Below are 6,000 nucleotides of genomic sequence, written 5' to 3'. Positions count from 1 at the left end.
ACTCTGTGGTTGTGGGGTGTATAAACGGTGGACGGGAGGAGGAGTACAGGAGGCTGGTGGACGGATTTGTGGAGTGGGCTGGAGAGAATCACCTGCTGCTCAATGTGGACAAGACCAGGGAGATGGTGATCGACTTCCGGAGGAAAAGGACAGTCTTACAACCCCTCTGCATCCTGGGCAGGGATGTGGAAGTGGTGGAGGATTATAAATACCTGGGTGTGACTATCGACAGCAGACTGAGCTGGAGGAGCCACAGTTCTGCTGTGTGAAGGCCTGCAGCAGACTCTACTTCCTAAGGAAGCTGAGGTCTTTCAATGTGTGCAGCAAGATGCTGGGGATCTTCTACCAGTCTGTGGTAGCCAGCACCTTGTTCTCCTCCGTGGTCTGCTGGGGAAGCAGCATTGTGGTCAGTGACACCAACAGACTGAACAACCTGATCAGGAAGGCGGGTTCTGTCATTGGTGCAAACAGGACACATTAGAAACAGTGATGGAGAGGAGGTCACTGAACAGCCTCCTTTCAATCATGGACAACCCAGAGCATCCTCTACACCCCGTTCTGGACAAACAGCAGAGCTCCTTCTCTAGGAGGCTCAGACAGCTCCGCTCCAAAACTGCCCCGTACCAAAAGTCATTCATACCCAATGCAATAACCCTGTACAATAACACACAATGCAAAAGATAACCTTTGCACATTTTTATTATCTATTTATTTAGTTGTTTTCTATTTTGCACATTTCTTTTGCACATCTTTTTACCTGCACTGTTCTGTAAATAGCTTTTTAAATTATATTACCTTGATGTTTGCATTTATGCTACATTTTCTTGTTCTTGCTTTTTTCTATTTAATTCTAAGTCTTTTTTTCCCTCTGCTGTCAGTTGCTATGGTGACAAACAAATTTTCCACGTGTGGGATCAATAAAGTATTTCTGATTCTGATATATAAAAAAATATATTGAATTGAATTAGGGAATTTATACCGTGATTGCTGTCTTCTTATGCCTTTTACAAGTTTCCATATGCATGTATTAGGGAGTTAATAAATTTAATCTGCCCTCACAGACCCGGAGAAAGTATGTGTGGCCGACTTTTATCCTTGGATGCGCTTAAAATACGTGCGGGCAAATATGGAGCAATGTGGATTGTTTCTGCGTGCATTAGAAGCGGCCAAGGGCCAATTTCCACCGGTCTGTGTGTTTGAATGTACGTAAGTAAATGCAATTAATCTCCTTTAGGATATGCGCAATCGTGTCTTAAGAATTTTCTTTAGGAAAATGCTCCCTTTTATATTTAGCTACAGGAGAAAAGGGCAGACTGAGCAAAGCTGCTGAATGTAACATAAGTTATATTCTACAGTCTCTTGGAAATAAAGTTTAACTTTACCTGTCATTTATTGATCAATGGTTTATTGTTATATGTAAAATTATATCACAATATAAACTAGAAGAAGCTGCATTTCCAGAAGAAAATGCAGGGTTGAATGCTGTATTGCTGAATGAAAGCAGAAATAAGAGGAAAAAGCTGAACATTGTAAAAGTAAAATGTCTAAAATAGGTCAAACGTTGTAGAAGGAGTTGAGCACGAAAGCTGAAATTGTTGAAAAAATGGATGAACTGTCCTGGAAAATCCTGGAATATCTAAAATGGCTAAAAGTGCTAGCGTTGGAATCAGCATCATCAACTGACTCAAAAAAACACATTGTTTGAGAGTATCATATTGGTAAAAGCTGCATGTTCTAAGTTGATAGAAAATCCACTTTTTTCAAAATGGCGGCTTTTCTATTAATTTGATCTCCATAGCAACCATTTTATGTTTGGGTCGGCATGGGATGACGAACAAAACGACGTCAGTTTCAGACAAATCGGAAAAAGTAAACATTTGGACGTCCTTAGCAACGAAGTTTGTTTGCTGACCACGCCCACACTCCTTATATGTCCAGATCCAGTGAATGTCAATATGTTCAGTTCCAGACATGGATGAAGTTTATTGCAATATTTGCTTCAGATTTGGTCAAAAAATGGCCACCAAACAGTAGGTTGTGTCGACATCCCATAATGATTTCTAAACCTATTTTATAGTCCAAAGCCTTGTGATTATTTTAACATTTGAATGGTGTCTCTAGCTAAAGGCATGTTGAAGTTATAATGGTTGAAAGAAACAAAGGTTTTCAAGGATTCTCAATGTTTTTCAATTAAGCAAAAATCTTGGAAAATCCTGGAATATCTTGAAAATTTCAAGGATATGAAGGACAAAATTCATAGCTGAAAGGAATAAGCTGAAAGAGTTGAACATTGAAATAGTAGAAGGGTTAAAATAGGTGAAAGTTTGAAGAAGTTTAAAAATTGCCTCACATTTTGGCACAAAATGTCCTTCAAACCGTAGGTAGTGTTGCCATCCCATAATAAGTTCAAAACCTATGTTGAAGTCCAAAGCCTTGTGAACATTTAAATGTTTGAACGGTGTTTCTAGCTGAAAGCATGATGAAGTTACAATGGTTAAAAGAAACAAAGGTTTTCAAGGATTATCCTTGTATTTAAATGGAGCATAAATCCTGGAAAATCTTGGAATATCTTGAAAGGTTCAAGGATCTGAAGGACCGAAATTCATAGCTGAAAGAGTTGAACATTGAAATAGTAGAAGGGTTAAAATAGGTGAAAGTTTGAAGAAGTTTAAAATTGCCTCACATTTTGGCACAAAATGGCCTTCAAACTGTAGGTGGTGTTGCCATCCCATAATAATTTTGAGCCTTATGTTGAAGTCCAAAACCTTGTGAACATTTCAATGTTTGAACGGTGTCTCTACCCAAAAGAATGTTAAAGTTACAATTGTTTAAAGAAGCAAAGGTGTGGCCAATGGAGCAAAAATATTGGAAAATCCGGGAATATCTGGAAAAGTTCAAGGATTTGAAGGACAAAATGTTATAGCTGGAATGAGATGAAAGAGCTGAACATTTTAATGGTTGAATGGTTAAAATAGGTGAAAAATTGTAGGAGTTAAGTGCCGAAAAACGGTGGAAGATAGCATAAGAGGAAAACAAAGGGTTGATATATAATGTATCACATCTAAGTTCCACAGATATTGTGTAATAACTTTTGTGTATTTATGCTCAGTCTCACACAACTCGAGGAGTGTATTGTCTCAGGTGGGTTAAACATGGAAAGTAAAACCCCTGACCTCATGCTAGACGTGCATGTGAAGCCAAAAACGTAGATTTAGCAGCCAATAGGACTGACATTGATGTGTGTCATGGCGGGCCCCACCCACCCATGGATCAGGACCCCCCAGGACAGGCCCTACCTGATCGTTTCACTCTGACATTTGGTTCTGTTGTTTGCTATGATATAAGTCACAACCTAAAATTGCTAAAAGCGGACTTTAAAACTTGTTTTAATAAAGTGGGTCATAAATACAAAAGCAGTAATCAAACTACTAAAACTACTTCAGCAAAGCCTGACCCCCCCCCACCCCTCCATATTTATGAGAACACACACATTGGGGGGGATTCCTGCCCCAAAACAACGGACAGAAAGGGGGATGGAAGGAAAGGGGGGGCTATATTTTTGGAATTTCTGTCTTTTTATATTTATTTTATATCATAGGGAAAAAAAACCTCCATGTCATATTTGCTCGAGCCAGAACAGCAGTAAATGTTCCAGTGATTTATTTTCAGTCATGTCTTTATTTCTTTCTATGCGATCAGCAGGTGGCGCTGGAGCACCAATACTTTGACTCTGGGATGCAGACTTGATCAGCAGAGAATTATTCCATATTTACCAAAGACATTTTTTTCTTGAGGAAGTTTCTCACTGCTAAATAGTAACACACTTTATCTGAGAATGTCTTTGTTTTTATCTCAACATTGTTCCTCTTAAAGTTTTCCATGAAGACAAAGCTGCTGAAAAGCAGGAAAGAACTGCTGGATGTTTGTTTGCAGCAGATGTGGAGATGATGAGAAACACTGGAGATACATGCAGTCATCTGCTGCTCTCCATCCTTTCTCAGCTTTAAAATCTCCTCTGAAGCTGCTCTGTGGTTAATGGACATTAGCTCAGTGTCTGCCCTGAATCTGGAAGGTTGTGAGTTCAAATCCCTGGCAGAGAGATACTAAAGATTCTAAAAATAGGACCTAGTCCCTCCCTGCTCGACACTCAGCATTAAGGGGTTTGATTGGGGGGGTCTAACCCTAGTGGATCTGCAGCTCACTGCTCCTGGGGGGTCAGAATCTGAGGAACAGATTTCACCCCTAGGTCTGTGACGGCCAATGGGACTTCAACTGTAACCTGATGTTCCATCAACAGTCTGCTTCCTCTCTGTTCATTGGTTCCCACAGACACACCTGTCACTCACAGCCTCTCAGGTATGTGACGTGCTGCATCTCTCAACACACGACTGCATTCTATGCATTTAAACACAGAAACAGGACTTCAACCACAAACTCATCCATGTTTGAGTCTCAGAGGCCAAACTGAAGTCCAGATGCTGCGTCTGTTCAGCTCTCATTACAAAAACGCTGTGAAGCTGCCTGTCGTTCTTTGGTTTCTCCAGTTGTGTTAATCATTAGAAATCATTTAGGTGTGTGAGGGTGTCACCTTATGTTACACACTCCCTTCACCCATGAGCAAACCGACACACAGAAGGTGTCATCAGCCAAACCACCAAAGATTATGGACTTATTTCATGAACGTCTTTCTTTATTACAAATAGTCTTAAGTTTCCAACCTTCAGTTCCTGCTTTTTAAGGAAGGAAATGAGGTCAGCGGTCTGTCCCCAATGTGTTCCTTTAAAAGCGGCAGACCAAACGTACCTCCATCTTAACAGTTTACCACATTCTTTAGTTTAGGCTAACTTTTTTTAATGACTATAAGTCGTTTCTTTAATTCATAAATATTTTTCCTGTAGCATCCCTTCCTTCTGTTGTTCTCCTATTGACATATCCCTTCAGGGACGCCACAGTGAATCATTACCAGTATTAGGTCATTAAAAACAGAAAAATGTGTCATTATTGTCCTGAGAATTTCTGGTTCAGCTCAGATTCAGTTTAAGTTTTTCTGAAGAGAGAAACAGAAAAACTGCGTCTGAGAAGAGAGTTTCTCATGAAGCATGCAGAGGTTTTCTCTCTCAGAGGTGAGACTCCACAGCAGCCCATCCCAGCTGCTGATGATGATCACACTTTCTGCTTCCAGATTACATTTACATCTTTGATCTCCTCCTTAAGTCATGAATGGAAGCGGTCCACAATGTAGACATGCAGATGTACAGCTTCATTTAAAGTGACCTGACAGAGAAACAGACCAGCTGACTGGTAAGCTTCCTCACTCAGAGCATTCAAATGCAAAATCCAGAACACTGATCACACATGAACAAAATGCAACATAGAAATTTAGAAATGCTGCAAACTCCTGCTTTACTCTGAAAATACTTGTTTAAAAAAACTTGTATTAACCTGAAGGTCTATTTTTTCATGTTTTCTTTATAATTATATACAGAATATGTGGTTTACTGAATAACTTTCAGAATGACAGATGCAGTTCCTGTTTTACAGAAGTGACTTCATCCACATATAGCTGAAGCTGAACATAAATAATGTTTCTGTCTTATGAGGAACTAAATGTCTTCTTTGAGTCCATTAAAATCAACCAAAGATCAAGTTAGAAATCTTGGAGTCATAATTGACTGAGATGTGAGCTTTAGCTCTCACCTCAAAGCCAGAACTTTACCTTCATGTCAGGCTGGACTACTGTGAGTCTGTTCACCTCAGACTTCAGTGACGTCAGAACCTGAGCGGCACACGACGCTACACTTTACAGCAGACGGTCATTGCCACAGAGCAGCTCAGGGCCCCTCTAGGCTGTTAGACCACAGAGAGGGACCCCAGGCAGCCTAATGCAACAGCACCCCCTGCAGGCGGAGCTGGTAGTGCCCCAGAACGATGGATCCAAGAGGAAACACTGGAGAAACAACATCAGAATATGAATAATAATAATGGATTAGATTTTTTTTA

Source organism: Oryzias latipes, chromosome 1, assembly GCF_002234675.1.
Source record: "Oryzias latipes chromosome 1, ASM223467v1".
NCBI classification, from domain to species: domain Eukaryota; kingdom Metazoa; phylum Chordata; class Actinopteri; order Beloniformes; family Adrianichthyidae; genus Oryzias; species Oryzias latipes.
Note: the sequence above shows the minus strand (reverse complement) of the source record.